Source organism: Drosophila kikkawai, chromosome 3L (genome assembly GCF_030179895.1).
Source record: "Drosophila kikkawai strain 14028-0561.14 chromosome 3L, DkikHiC1v2, whole genome shotgun sequence".
NCBI classification, from domain to species: domain Eukaryota; kingdom Metazoa; phylum Arthropoda; class Insecta; order Diptera; family Drosophilidae; genus Drosophila; species Drosophila kikkawai.
In genome coordinates, this window is record NC_091730.1 from 22,769,893 (window position 1) to 22,786,528 (window position 16,636).

At 40.1% G+C, this 16,636-nt stretch overlaps 1 protein-coding gene across 3 annotated transcripts in view; it reads left to right on the forward strand.

The window, feature by feature from the left end:
- rhea (Talin_middle and talin-RS domain-containing protein rhea) overlaps positions 1–16,636 on the forward strand; it is a 33,119-nt gene that overhangs the window by 1,384 nt on the left and 15,099 nt on the right. For 2 of the 3 annotated variants that reach the window (XM_017170834.3, XM_017170838.3), the window contains exon 2: positions 10,822–11,070. The gene's annotated coding sequence lies outside the window, so the exon portion shown is untranslated. Of the gene's footprint in view, positions 1–659; positions 819–10,821; positions 11,071–16,636 lie in introns of those variants that run through there. The other variant, XM_017170835.3, reaches the window with a different exon arrangement.

Below are 16,636 nucleotides of genomic sequence, written 5' to 3' on the forward strand. Positions count from 1 at the left end.
TTATAAATAGTTTATTTTTTAATGCAATTTAAAAAGAAAGAACTCACAATCTAATAGAAAAGTGTATTTTGTAACATAATATGAGGTGTAAATGGTTCATATTTCCCCACTCGGAAGCAGTCATATCAACCTGTAAAACATATAGTTATTTTCGTAGCAGGTTTTTACACATTTTCTTTAAACAAATGCAACACAAGCCACTGGTGACTGCAGGCTTTGTATGGTCTAACGATTGCGATTACTAGTAGGCTGTTTGTTAATGTTTTCTTAGAATTCCATAGGTGACTAAGGCCACTTCCACTTCCACTTTGTCGCTTCCTCTTGGCGTTTTGTAAGAAGAAAGAAACAGCCGTAAATGTGGGCCCCAAAGATTAGTCACCACTGGCATGGGTCCATCACCTTGTGGTAGCACCACCTCCTCCTCCTTCGTCTCCGCCTCTTCGACCCCCTCTTCAGCGGTCCCTCTGCCAGCTCCTCGTCTTTCTCTGCCTTCCCTTTTGCTGGCACATTTTGTTTTGTTTACATTTGCAGACGGCGATCGTCGCCGAGAGAGAGAGAGCTAGGGAGAGCCACCGAGAGCTGGAGGAGATTAGTTGGAGAGCAGGTCGCCTCACATCTGTTGCGCGCTCGGTGCTCTTTAGCCAGCGCTTTGGCGCTCATTCGAATTTCATCCGCCGTCGGTGCCGATTCGTTCGATTGTGCCGCGCCCGATATCGAGAAAAGATATATATATATATCTCAATACACATATATACAAATACATATCGCACATATCGTATTTGTTCAAGTTCAAATATCAATTGTGGAATTGAAAGAAGGTATATATCAACGGGCAATAAGAGTGCGCGGGCCCGAGTGCGTGACATATGGTGTTATTTTTACCCTCTGATCGCGGCAATAAGCGATTCTATTGTGTAATTGGACCGCACCAATCGGATATCAATCATTCATCATCGCTGCGCCTGCGCAAAGCGCGCCAAAACCTAATGAAATCCTCGGCCAAAAACCCTTTTCCCCAGTCTGGATTTCGGATTTTTGTAGCTTCTATAAAAATCAGCCAGAAAATTACCTCATCGCTCTGCCGGCGCCGTCGCCGACGTCTGCTTTTTGATGTCTGCCCCTGAATTTATGCTCGTGCACGGTGAAAAATATAGAGATACTGATCGCACTGATCACTCTGCTATAACTTTGAAACGTTTGATTAAATGTGTCGAAAGAGAAGTGAACTGTTGAATCGTTTGAACATTGAGCAAAGCTATATTTCTGTCTTAAAAAACATGTTTCTTAAAGAGAATCGAAGTCTTAAACCTAGATCGAATCAATCACACATGTTATCTTTTTCTATATTTGTACTTATCAAAGTAGAAATACTATAACTATAATTCCCAGAGTGGTAGTCACATATTAACATGTCAAATTACATTTAGAAAAGTGGCTGGAAACCGCAAAATACAGCTAATATTTTTGCAAAGTTAAATCTAGAGTCACAAATTTTCCATTTACATCAAGAACAGACCCTTTAAAAGGGTTTACTTATTTCTAATATTTTTATTATATTTAAAAACTCTAGATTTGCTGATGTTTATCTCCCGGCTGCTAGCTTTTTCTTATCATTTACCAATAGCTTCGCCTTAAGTATTTGTTTGAGTGTACTCTGTGTACACACACCGATATATATGTATTTTTCATTCTATATTTCTCGTTTGCCTTAGCAGCTGGCTAAGGCTGCCTCCCACTCCCCACTGCTCTGGCGTAAATACAAATTATCTTTGAGATACACATACGCGCTAAAGATTTGTTTTGCATCTGCAAGTAGATTTATTGTTTTTGCGTTCTTTCCGCTTCTCTCTCATTCCGAGATATATGTGAATATTTAATTTTCTCGCTCTTCTCGATGTTTTGTCATAACTCAGCACACAGAGAGAAGAGATCTTCGTTTTCTCCGCTCTTTTGTGTACTTTTCCTCACATTTTTTGTCCGATTGTTTGGCAAATATCGCCGTCGCCGTTGCTGCTCCATTTTGTGGGCGTATTTTGTATTGTGTATTATTTATCCATTATCTCAAAATGTCAATGCTCGTTTAAGCCCCCCGGTCGCCCTCTCTCCATCTCTACCTCTTTCGAGCGTTTTGACCTTATTAGTTGTATTGGGCTTCGGTTTTGGAATGTCCGCCACATAAACACGCTTCGGAAACATAAAGAAATCGAGATCGGAGCTCATTTTCACTCCATGCCGCACTGTGTGGGCAGTGCATCGGCTCTACAACCACATGAAAATCTAAATCCACCGAATATATCGGACGTGGGGACGTTTGCATCCGCCAAGTTGTTAGTACACTTGACAAATTGTTAGGCCTTAAAATAACCGAAACTAGCTTACTTGAGGATTGTAATTGTTACTGTTTGGGAATTGAAATTATATTTATTTCACTTATACATATTTACTTATGGTTTAATAACGATTTGTTGTTTTGCTGATTTTATTTATAAATTCCCATCATTCCCTGTTTTTATATATTTTTACTTTGACCAATCTTTTGGAAATTCTCCATATTTATCGTAAACATTCGTTTAACTGCAGTGTTCTACTGACTCAGAAATACATTCTTTTTTTTTAAGATAAAATCCCAAAAGAAAGAAAAATATGACTGCGTCAAAGTGTAAGAAAGGCTATTACTCATGGAGAAAAGTTTATTCAGAGAATTTACTATAATTAGGTTTGCCAAGAATGTGTACTCATTATTCAGAAGACATTTCTGATCAAAAGTTTGCCAACTTTTAAAACTGCAAACTCTAGTAAATATTAGTTATTTATATTTATAACTATCTACAAATGGCTGAGAGTCATATTTTGGGTGTTTTTTAGAGTGTGTATGTGAAGTGTGGTGTTGTGGTGTGCTGCTGCGTGTACACTCGGCTTCGATGGAGAGGCAATCCATTGAGCAAACTGATCCGTAACTCGGTCACTGGTGGAACGCTGGTGGGCAGCTTGTGTTGCCCATTTTGGGGCACGTTTCGATTGCATTTTCCACTTGTGTCTGCTTCTGAGTTTTTATTTTGTGTTATTTCTGTTTTTTGGTGCTTTGCATATTTCTTTGCTGTTTTATTAATTGAGCTGTATTCATTAATTCGCTTCGCTTTGGGCGAGAGACGACCAGGCGGAGTGCAAAGGTCTCCCGACGAGTGCTGGCCATGCAACTTTCGAAAGAGAGATTGATGTGTCCCGGGGATGAATTTTTGCAGCGAGGATTACCTCATAATTTGGGGATTAATTAAATTTCATTTTATGTGGCAGGCGTACAATGTAAACTTTTTGATTTGTTTATAATGGAAAATGTCAGTTTGGAAAGCTCAGCAGTGCCACTGAAACTTCTAGGGAAAGTCGTCGCAAAAACTTTCACTTTAAGTACAAAAACGGTTATAAAGTGTAAATTATTCGCCACTGTATTACTGTTTATTATTCAGTTTTTCCGGCCATTTGTTCGCTGCATGTTTCAAGCTCAATTAAAGCAAATTAAGCCAAACCAGCCGGCCAATTCGATACAATATCAGAAAATTCAATGCTCCAAACCGAGCTGCGGCGGCAGCCAAAAGAACAAAAGCAAAACGAACAGCGTAATAACAATTAAAAAATAAAAATAACAACTGTTGTGTGCGCTCTATTTTCATAACGCCTCAGCATTTTCAATGGTTTTGTATTGCACTCGGATACATGCTTGCATACACACGCCGATTCTATATATAGATACACTGGGAAAACACTTGAAATGATATTTAAATTCTGGAAATAAAAAGGTATCTATTTTTCAGAGATTAATAATGTTTTCCCTATTTATTATTATACTAAATTTGTTGTTGCTTATGGGCTATTGCTCCAGAGGGCATTGTGTGCTTGAAGATGAATTAAGTCAGCTCTACTTCACTACCTTAAATAAATGTATTTTTAATTGTTTTTATTTTGGCAATGTAATTTCTTGGTTTTCTTAAAAGACTACAATTTGAGAATAGAACATAGTCCTAAGCTTACAATGGCTGTTAGAATAGTTTCAATGTTTCAATGATGTTATTCTCTCTAAATATTAAAGTCAGCATAGGATACTGATGCTAAAAAGCTGTCTCCTTTCGGAAACAATGGTATATCAAAGTCTTTAACAAGGTCTTAGTGATAAACAAATCTAGAAGATCCCAAATTTGTTTCCAGTGCAGAGATTCAACTACTTGGGACTCTTGCGATGTGGGTTTTTTAGAGCTGCCGCACACATGTTTCGCTTTTGCACCGGACCCGAATCAAACAGTCGAAATGCTAAATAAACAAAATGGGCCAGCGGCAGCAGCAGCAGCAACAACAGCAAGTTGGACTGCGAAGAAGATTCCATATTGAGTTCGATGGGCTGCCCGTATTATGGAATAGTTTATTGTTTCGGAATGTTTCTTAATTACGCGGAACTCAAGTGGCGGAGGTGGGAGCTGAGCAGAAGAGCAAGTCGCAGACCAGAACCGGCCATCTGAATCGGAATTCCGAGCACTTCCTCCTCCGATTGGATTCGAACTCAACTCGATGCGTCTTCCCTTTTCGCACACGCACACTCATCGGTTGAGTCATTAAAAATCGGTGGAGATTGGCGCGAGTTGAGGACCCCTTGTTGTTTACTATTAATGCCGATAAAGAATATGCATTCGCATCTAAAAATAAACGCAGGGGAATTGCTGGTTTATTGTCACCAAGTTTGTATGCAAACACACAAATGCAGGCATCCGAAGATTTATGCAAAAATTAATTTGCAGTATCGACTGACTACCGACGACGATTCGCCTCGTTTTATTTGGTCTGCCAGTGGAAGTGGGTTGGGTTGGGCCCTCCCTCCATTCCCTATCTCATCGCAGTGGGTGTCGTAAATCCCCGCTTGATTACGTCAGTAACTCATTGGCGCTTTTTTATTGTTTTGGATTTTTGGGTTTGTGGGCTGAACACGCATCTGGGCACTTCATCAATCTGTCAGTCCGTCAGCGAGTGAATTTGATGCGGTCAGTCGATACGTCGGCTTTGGCATTCCGATTGCAACGGGTTGTGGTTTGTGTCACACCCCCGAATCCACACCGAGCGGAGATAATCACGAGAAATGGCTGTAAAGGGTTTAAGATGTTTCCATTTTATGGCGCCAAAGGGATACTCTGAAAATAGCTGTCCAACTTGTCTCAATTACAACAAAAATCAATGAATAAAGATGAGTACAGAAGGGATTCTTAAAAGGATAATGTAGGAAGTTTTAATATTCATATATATCCTAAGAATGTTTAGAATTACTACATTTAATATACAAATACTAGATATTGATACTTAAAAACGTTTTTAAATATTTTTAATAAGGAAAAAGACCTTAAATAAATTTAAAACAATGTTGAATACGAATAATCACTTTGAATTTTTGCCTTTCATGTTGAAATCTCTAGAGATTTGTCTTAATTTTTCTAGATATGCCTACCCTAGATTATTCCGTTTATATATATCTCGCTTGAGACACGGTATAAGGCAATTTTTTTGTTTATAAATCGAATACGTCTTTTTTTTCTTTAAATAAGCAAACAAAATATTTTTACGCTAGTTATCTTATCGCTTAAAAAATAATCGTAAAAAAAACAACGCAAAGATCAATAAAGATTTCCGTTCCAACTGGTAATTTTTGTGTTCCCCTTCAGATATGGAAAATATTTTTCTGATTTAACAGAATTATTAAAATGATTAAATATTTTTTTAATTTAGTTAAAGGAAAATACCAGTTCAGAAAGTATAAATAAATAAATTCCAGTAAAAGTGAAATTCTCTTTAGTGTGACTCAGTTTTGTTTGATCTTCATTAATTTTTCGCTTTTGGTTAGAAGAGTTCCTCTGTATTTAACCCCACATTTTATGCATTCCATTCCCGATTTGATTATCTTATTCCCCGGCTGTCTGCCCCGTTCCCGAGATTGTCGTGTCCATCGGCAGTTATCGCTAGGCTTGGCCTTGCCTTGCAATTTATTTCCATCTGGGTGGGGATTGGAACAGGGCCAGGGATGGGGCTCCTCTCTTAATCAATGGAACTGCTTTGTGTGTCGCCACAGCGAGTGGCTGAGTGGTGAGTGTGAAAAGCAAAGTGCTTTTCCTTCTCTTATTTGGCCCATGGATGCATCGGCATTCAAGTGGCCACCCCCCCAAAGTCAACCCGGCTGCAGTCTCCTCTCCTCGGGCTGGGATGCCCCTGGCGACTATTTGTTATATCGCTGTATATAAATACTTACGCACATATAAATTCGAGAATATGTGCGTGGCACTGTCGCTTTTGGCACTCACTTGTGCGAAAATCCATTGGAGCCCGACTGGCGGGAGCCTAATTTTTTGCCGTCTCCGATTGACGACGTCGACGACGACGATGCTGACGTTGGATGAGGGGCACAACAGAACGAGGGTGACTAACAGGAGGGGCTCCTTCCTAAATGGGCAAAGGCGGTGGCATGGGAATGGAACTTGGCATCCAATCATAAAATTGCTTGGCAATGTCTTTCGTATGTAGATCGAGAAACGGAAGGAAGGAAGCTAAGGCACAATCCATGTTGGCAGGAAATGTGTAATTTCTAGGGTAGAAAATACATTGAATGCAAAATATATACATATATTTTGGTGGGAATTATGGAAAGAGTAAAAAAAGTTAAAATAATCTAGAGCAATTCACACAGATTTATAAAAGTCATTTTTAGTATTGAAAAGAAAAGGAAAGAGTAAAGTTACTTTATTTTTAAGACCTCTGAGATTATAGATATAAATCTATAAGCATTATTTCTTTATTTGTAATTAAATCCACTTGACTCTCTTTCCTTTTATAAAACCCTTCACAATCCTTGTTCAGCGTATCATAAGTCGGGCTAATTACCAACACGCTCCTTCTTCATAAAGGATTCTAATTGGGACATTGATCCCTATCACTTTGGCTGACATAATTTGGCCACATTATGATGTGCCACCACCTTGATTCGGTAATTGAAAATTACAGGGCCATCTCGAGTGCCAACCCGATCCCACCGAAGCCTCCCCCTTCATGGACGACGCGTCGTGCTTTTGTCATCGACGTCGATTCATTCGATTTGATTTGTTTGTTTGCCTTCCCAGGCATCCATCTATCCATTCCATAGCCACATCCCTGAGCCTGTGCGTTTGTTTATTTGTGTATTTTGTTACTTTTAATGCATCTTTTATCTGGATTTTGCCATCATCATTGGCTCATTGTTGTTGTTGTTGTTGTTGTTGCCGGCTGATGCTGAAAGCGATACACAAATTTGTGCCCCATTGTTGGCCAAGGAGTTGCCCCGGCGACAACGATGTCTTGTTTACTCAAATTACAGCTCCACTCAGGGCAGGGGTTATCAGAGGTGCATATAGCAGTCGTCAGTGGCAGTGATCTGAGATCCTTAAGTAAAATCAGCCAAGTTGACCCCTGGTGTGCGGGAGTGGCTTTGCTTTTTTTGTTTAACTCAACTCCGATGTGTCTCTGGGAAAAATAAAAAGTCAAATCAAGTCTAAGGAGATTGCTATTTCAAACGCACAGTGTGTTTATTGGCGATCACTTTCAGTGGGGTTGAATGACCCCAGATCAGAGGAAAGGAAGCGCCAGAACGTGACTGTTGTTTATAAGTGCTGAAAAATGTGTAAACGAACACAAAATTGCCAAATAAACATTATTTGTATGAATTGAAAGGCTTTGTCTATCGGGTATTTCGATGTTTAATAAAGAGAATCAGGTAATGAAGTCAGTACAGGTGATAAAGAAGTAAAGACATTGATTATATTTAATAAGGTACTCTAAGAGAGACTATAGATTCTACTTAAATCCTAATTTAACCTTTGCATGATTATAATAATACAAACCCAAATTATTCCTCTGAAAGAGTGAAACAAAACATAATTGTTTCGTTGAAACTATGCTAAAGCCAAGTACCTTTCGGCTGGCGTAATTACTCTCGTTAAACCATTTTCAGTACCTGTCTCACTGGATCGTGACACATTTGCCTAACGGCCATTTATGTATTTTTTCTCTGTTTCGCTGACCGCTCGCTAATTTCCGCTGACATCAAAAGCGAAATAAAAGTTTGCACGAGTCGTTGGATGCTGTTTTTGTTACATTACCCAAGCGCAACTAATAATCAGGCGCGTCGCCGGTGGGGCGATCGCTCTCTGGCCATCTGTTGGACCTCCAAACTAGCGGGTTTGTAGTACACACAAATTGAAATTTCTATAAATTCAGCTATGACTCAGAGGACGGGGCAAGAAATAAGCAGATAATGAGCCAAGAGCAGCATCATCATCACCGCCACCGCCGCCGGCACAGTACAGTGAAAGCTCCGCGGTGGGACAATTTCGTCGGATTAAAGATCTGTGTAGTTGCTGTTCCTTTGCCTGAGGTGGAATTATCCTCACAATAATATACTTGGCTTCTTCGTTCTATTTAAAGTCAAGCGTGGAAATCGTGCCGGATCGATGGGTATGGCATTATCATCAGTCGGCTCTTCACACTCTTGCTTTCCATGTCGAGCATAGCCATTGATTTCTCGGGCGCATCGAGTGGAAAATCCAAAAGATTTGTCTGCTCTCCAAATTATACTTTGTTTACCTTGAAAGTTCTCGTTTTTGCTGGGTATTTATAGCGTTCCCTCTACATATATATAGCATGGATGTGGGATTGGGCACATCTCTAGCATGAGGTCTGAATGTTGTTTCGGTTTAATTAAAATCTGTTTTGCCTTTATCGTTAGAGGGAACTTTTTTCGTATGGCCTTTTTTTCAACACATTTTACGATGAATTTTCTTTGGCAGTTTATTTAAAATCTCCTTTCTCTTTTTCTTATTTTTCTGTATTGCCCAGTGTGTGATGTGATTTATAGCATTGGAAGCTGATTTAAGCACTTGCATATGTAGTCATCACCTACGTTCGAATATATATCTTATGAGGTATTATTTTGTGTGTCTCTACGTGTGGGTGCGTTATGGGTGATTTTTGACGGACAGCTAATTTAAAAGCTTAATTTAATAATGAAGATTTAGTTATTAATTAGTCGAACTTTTATAGGAATTTCTGGCTAATATGTGATGTAATTATTGATCAACATCTTTGATGAATGTTTTGAATAAAAAAGAGTGATGTCATGAAATTGAGTCTCTTTGGCTCACAAATTTGAAATGAATAAAGTGTAGTAGAATAAAGTATAGCTTGAAAATATAATATACAAAATAATTCAATTAAAAATATTCAATTTGTTATGAAAAAAGCAAAAAACTCTTTCCTACAAACAAAATTATATGAAAATGTTGTTCCTTCAAAAGATAACATAAATCTCTGCTCACATTTTCCAGAGAAGAGTTATGATTGCATATGTGACGTGAAAGATCATCATCACATATTCCCCCTTGGGCTCGGGTCAATAAACCCATCCAAATGTTTCCCTGAAGTGTCGCCTGTCTTGGCCATAAACTTCTACACTCGGAACCCTTTGCAGCTGCTCGCGGTAGCTACGGCATTGTAGAACGTGCCGGAGCACCTAGCCTGACATCTGGCCGCATGGCAGAATCGTGCCAAGGTCTCAGATTGTGTTCGCCATAACTACGTGACGCTATCGTTTTGTAATTTTGATTGCTCCGCGAAGAACAGCATACACACACTCAATGGCCTGGCCCATGTACCGTGAACAGTGTAGCGTGTAGCATTTTATAAACTCAATCAGCCGGCGACCCACTAAGCACTGAAACTTGTCCAACAACGCCCACAATCGCATTTCGCTTTCATTGAATCTAGAATAGGGGCCAGGAGATCAGCAGGGGGGCATTCACGCCCACGCCATGCCGTTGGCTTTTGTCTTGCCAATGAGTTGAGGGCTGACCTGCACCTGTATGTTGGGAATGAGCTTTGAGGGGGAGTCTTAACCTGGTCTAGACCCATGTCACACGATTGTTAATAATTTACAAATATTTCAATCAGTGAATGATCAGTGGAGATATTTTTGAGTGAAATTATACAGATATTTTCGTAGAAGTGACTTGTTAAGACCTTTAGAGAGCACTTTTTATCGGTTTAAAGGAGAGATAATAGATTCTTAGGCAAATCAGGATATAAATCTGCATGAATACCATTCATTGTATACCTTAAATATCCCCTCAAAGACCTCATTTTTCTATTCCAAAAACCACATACAGTAGCTGTTAGGCAAATAGACTGTGGCAGTATGACTTTCCTTGGGTTAATGGCCAGAAATGGAAGACCGCAGCAGCCGCATTCCTGGCCAGCTGCAGCTGACAACTCTCCAGTCGATCGATCCTCTGCCTCCTTCATGGATGATGCACTCTTTTGGGCTTTTGGGTGTTGATTGATATTTTCTGCTGCTATAAACAAAAGTCGCTGGCGATGTGCGAACGCTAATGGAAAAGTCTGGTGCAGCATTCTTGGAATGGTATTCTATGTGCGCACATATCGGTGGCCGTGCTCCGGCTGCCTTGGTGGCATTAACCGCAATGCCAACATCTAGCCATATATGTGCAGGGGCCCCCTTCTTCTCCTCCAGATGCCCCACCTAACAGACTCTAGCAGAGACTATTCTTCCACCCATCATCATGATCATCCTCATCGCCGAGGTCGAGCGCTGCTAATATGGAAAATGAAAACAGGAAAAATGCCTTGTGCGTTTTCAGTTTGGAGTGGCTAGCGTGGCGCGGCTTGAGAGATTTTCCCATTCCCATTTCCCCAACGATGTCTGCAGCTCGCAGTTTTAACCGTTCGCTCGCTCTGCTCTTCTATTTGCAGATCTTCTAAACAAATCAAAATCAAACGACAACCGCAACAAGCAACGAAGAAACAAGCAACGCAACAACAACGATTACCTTTAACACTACTACTGCCTTCAAACACACACCAAACACACGGGCGCACCAGCACACACAGCAAACAACTTTCGATAAACAACAACTCACATTTCTCCACTATCTGCGAAACAACAACAGAAACTGAATCGAACAGCCATTAGCCCAGACCAGGGGCTAGCAACGAATTGAGGTGAGTGAAGAAGGTGTCAACGGATATCTCCATAATCAAATAAGAGCACTAGACAACTTTGTTTAAAGTGTTGGAATCTATATAGTGGGGAAATGGGTGTATGCTTTCAATTTCGAAATAGTTTTGTGCTTATGAAAAGGGTTAATTACTCTATTTAACAGGTTGGCTGATAAGTCCCCGGTCTAACAAAGAAAAACACATTTTTTTGTCAAAATTCGTTATTATTATTTAACATAGTTCCCTTCAAGAGCGATACAACGATTATAAAGACCTTCCAATTTTTTGATACCATTTTGGTAGTACTCCTTCGGTTTTGCCTCAAAATAGGCCTCAGTTTCGGCGATCACCTCTTCATTGCAGCCAAATTTTTTCCCTGCGGGCATCCTTTTGAGGTCTGAGAAAAAGAAAAAGTCGCTGGGGGCCAGATCTGGAGAATACGGTGGGTGTGGAAGCAATTCGAAGCCCAATTCATGAATTTTTGCCATCGTTCTCAACGACTTGTGGCACGGTTGTTTTTGGTCAAATGTGAGCTCGCGCGGCACCCATTTTGCACAGAGCTTCCGCATATCCAAATGTTGATGAATGATATGACCAACACGTTCCTTTGATACTTTAAGGCCTATGCTATCTCGATCAACTTTATTTTACGGTCATTCAAAATCATTTTGTGGATTTTTTTGATGTTTTCGACGGTAACCACCTCTTTCGGGCGTCCACTGCGTTCACCGTCCTCCGTGCTCATTTCACCACGATTGAATTTTGCATACCAATCAATTATTGTTGATTTCCCTACGGCAGACTCCGGAAACTTATTATCAAGCCAAGTTTTCGCTTCCACTGTATTTTTTCCCTTCAGAAAACAGTATTTTATCAAAACACGACATTCCTTTTTTTCAAATTTTTTCACAATAACAAAAGTTGCTTCACAAAAGACGCTCTATCTCACAAACTAATTGACTGACAGACGTCAAATTTTGAGACGAATCATTTAAAGGTTAGTACTATATAAAAATAATATGCATTCAATACTAGCGACGTCATCTATGTGTCAGACCGGGGACTTATCAGCCAACCTGTTATCTAAACAAACAGATTATCTAAATATGGTTGTAGTAACGATAGTCGTTTTGGGGATACTTTCTCCTTAAATTGTTTTGATACTTCAGTTCACATTGGATTTCTTTTTCACCCCATTTATTGGATTTATAAGATCTTTGCTCTATTTATTCTTCTCTTTCAAACAAGATGTAGTATTGTTTTTAATAATAAGGAAATAATTAAGGGAACGATTATAATATGGTTCTCGAGTATAGATATTATAGTAATTCAATATTCTATTATAGGTAATTGTAAGTGAAGGTTATAAAATGCTCATATACGCTCTGTTTTCCCTTCAAAAAACCTCTATTAATCAAATAGAACTAAAAGCTAATTTCTACCTATAAAATAAGATTGGCTTAAATATATGCCTCCTTGAACTTTATGCCTTTTCTAAGGCTTTATTTTTATGCCCCAGACAAGTCGCTGTATCTGTTGGCAAATTCTATTTTGCTCGCTTAGCACAAAAAGAAATAAAAACTGTGCAAATTACATAAAAGGGCTCCACATTGGCGCTGTCCCATGGCACTTTGTTATCCTTGCCCCAAGACATCGAAAACGGGAAGCGGGATCGGTACCGGGGGGAAGCAATCAGAGGGAGAACATGACGGGGAAGGCGTAAACGTGTCCCAAGACAAGTGAAAACAGTGCAGATTCCTTGGCGGCCACCACAGGACTCCTACGCAGGCACACGCGCTGCTCCAGGACGAACACACACACACAAGGATATTATTGTACACCCGTTTATATGGCCAGACAAAATGGAGGCTTTGGCGCCAGAAAGTCGCGCCAGTTGAGCTTATTTTTTGTTGCCTTCTTCCTCCTCCGCTTTTATGTCGTCCAAAGAGATGCACAGATAAGTGGGTTCGAAAGGGGGAGACATTATCCTTCCTCAGCCTTTAAAGCGAGATCTCTGAAACTTTACCTAACTCATCTTGTTGCAATTAATCAAGGGACATCCGATTAATTAAAATAAAGCTGGGCGAAAAAGCAGGGAAAATTAAGGATCTCCCGCTATTCCCTAACCATTACTCATTTTGCATGTAGTTCCACACAAACTTACACACAACTTGGCCAAGTAAATGGCTGGGCTTGTACATAGGGCGGAGGCGAAGTTCAGCCATTGGTGGTCCAGGGCCACCCATGGGGCGCACCCAGTTGGTGGTGGATTTTCCGCAGGAAAAAGGCCAAGACCCAAACCCTCCCTTTTTTTGGTTGCGATGGTTAGGCAGTTTTACGATCTCGGCAGCAGCAGCAGCAGAGGCAGAGGCATCAGCAGCATCATCCTTTTCCCGCAGCCACACTGCCAAGGCTTCGCCGTGACATGCCATCTCGCCCAGGCATCCTGCATACCAGCCGCAGAGCATGCGCGGATGCGACGTCAGGACGACGCCATCGAGTCGCGGATTCTCACAACGCTTACGACTTGTGGAATGGATGATGCTGGCATCAGAAGCTCACGATGTGTCGCCGGCATAGCACATCATTCTAGGCCTAGCCGCTGATCGGGCAGGAGTTGCCAGGACAGCCAGGACTACGGGCTTTCAGTCACCAAAAAAATAAAACAAGTCACAAAGTGTCAAGTCGCGTTTTTAAAGCGTTTTGTTGTTGAGTTTCTGAAAATTCGTTAAGTTTGGCGGTCAAGTGCCTTTGTGCCGTTTCGGTTCCTTGTTTTTCGTCATAAATAGTTCGTGCCTTATCCCTAAGAATTATTCTTAACTTTCCACACACACACACACGCGTTGTTGTCGTCGAGTGCCTTGGACAGAAACTTTACTTTTACTAGACCCTAAGTCTCTAAAACTCTGCCACTAATTTGCCTTAGAACAGACACAAAAAGCCTTAAAAAAAAACACAAAATTTGTTACAAAGTCTTACACGTTTTTAACGATATATATAATATATGTACAAAGTCACACACGTTTATATATACTTTACAAAATTTACACAACGAAAGCTTTTACACTAGAGAACCCACAAAATTTTAAACGTTATTTGTTGAGGTCGAGAGCATTGCAAAACTGCAAAATTCACACGTTATTTAATGATGTATACGCGTTTTTTAAGATTTTCCAAACTGTTAGCGATTTTTGCCATCGTTTTGTGTTGAGTATTTTGTAAATTCAGTTTCGGTTCCGTACAATTTTTTGTACAAAAACGGTCCGCTCCGTTTGCCAAACACCACAAACGTGCCTCAGCTCGTCGAGCAGCTGCCGCCGGAGCCCAGGAGGATCTGCAGGAGGATCTCGCTAGCTCCAGCGCTGCCGTCGCAGTCAACGATTTTTAAAATCTCCCTTTAACACCCCGCGATGCATTTCGATGACAACGTAAAGCCGATCGATTAAACACCAATAAAACACAAAACACACCACTCCAAAAACACACACACCAAACAACACACACTACGCCCGAGCGTGCCTTTATAAGCATTAAGCCAAAAAGAAAAAAAAAACCGTAACCATAAGCTCTGTGTGCCTTAACGTTTTTCGATCGCCAACTTTCCGAAAAATACTATATAAACACCTTCGAAAAAAACGTCCATTGTAAACAAGATCCCACGATGAGTCTATCAAAGTGTTCGAAAAGTAAGTAAGCCGGGGAAAATCATCATCTATTAGCTTGGTTTCTTTTTTATAAATTTTTCTACTGTTATTTTGAATAAAATAAGTTTTGAATAAGTATTTAAGACATCCAGAAACTTATTTAAAAAGTATTTATTGAAATACTAATCTTTCTAAGAAATTTAGTTTTGAGGATACCAAAATTCTTTAGAAACCAAATTCTTAAAATATGTTTTATCATTGCGCTTATTTGCAATTCTTGACTTTGACTAGATTCTGTCAAGTACTCCTCCTTAACAAGAGGAAAATTATTTTAACATTTCAACTAAAAAATGTTTTAAATTAGTTGAGAAACCATAAATATTTAAATCAAATAAAAAAATCAGACGCTCAACAGTGTAATTTTAATAAATCCCAAGTCCGTACAGGTTAAAATTCTCTTTATTTTAGTTTCAAGTAAGAAAAGTCCGAAATCCACAAGTCGTTTCCTTGGCATCTACATCCGCAGTCAATTAATTAGTTGTGCTCATAGAAAAAACGTGGCCGGCCGTAAATTACATCCATTAGCAGCTCAGTGTGACTTCTGGGTGGAAAGTGGTTGCCAATTAGTGAGAGGCTTCGATGCCACCTCCGGCTCCTGGCCTGGCTTCCATTTGCATTCGACTGGCAATGGTTAGAGGAGGAGAAGGAGTGGGATTGGACAGCAGGAGGTGGATGTGGAGTAAAAACTAAGATGTGCCAAAAAAAAAAAATATAAAAATTCATAGCAAATTAATCACTATTCCTTAATTATTGTTTATTAGCCATCTGTAAAATGGCTAATAAAGTAAAACTGCCGAGAAATATGATATCTTTTGATACACAGAGTCCATTGAACCAAATAGTGATTCTGATTCATCAAAATATTCATAAATGTTCTGGGTTCCGTGAAATCGATCCTATTCATTGTCTTTCATCCATTTTCCTAGCGTGACACTGACAGTTTTCTACATTCACTAAAGTTTTTTTTATGTTTTCTGTAAGAAGGATGGATGAGGATGTTTTATTAGTGGTTGTCCTTTCTATCATCCTTCTCTGAAATAAAGTTAATTGATTTAATGGGGTAGATCATATTACAATATTTATTTGTTTAGTGTTGTTAGGGTGTGGGCTGTAGGAGGAATTTTGGTAGAAAAAGAGCAACGCTTTTATAAAGTTTTCATATTAAATCTAAAAGTGCAAATATTATTTGTCAAACTAAACTAATTGCTAAGCAAGTGGAAAATCATAAGAAATAATCTAAAATTTATTTAAAGGACATTATAAATCTCAAAATATATTTGCAAAATATTTTAAATTATAGCTAGCTCTTAAATATTTATGATTTCCTTTAAACGATTCTTTAACATACTAATTTAAGGGACAAAAACGCCTTCTGACTGCGCACTTGACTCCCCCCCTTTTGAACCTGTCGTCCTGTCGCGCAGTGTAGATTCATATCAGGTTACGCGGCGACTGTTTGCCTCCTCCTGCCCCTTGGGTTCGCCTCCTTTGTGTATGCCTGCTGAAGCTGCGCAGGATTCAGATACTTTTTCGGCTGTCTGGCGCCACTCAGGCGCCGTGAAAAGTCTACACCGGGTCCGGAGGGGAGTGCGAAGAGATAACTCTCCAATCTCCCACAGAGGAGGGTGTTTTACCCAGTGGCTGCACCCTTTGGGGTCAAACTCAGCTCTTTCGCTCTCTCTCAGGGAGATACGGCGCCGGCGCCGCTCTCTGTGGCTCTCTTCGTCCTCCTGGCATTTGTTTTGCCACCACCAAAGCACCAGCAGCAGACACTCGCAGGATGCTAACGTCGGCGCAGCAGCATCCCTCTGCCGCGGCCGCATCCTCTGCCGGTGGCTCTGCCGCTCTCAGTCCAAAGGTTGAGT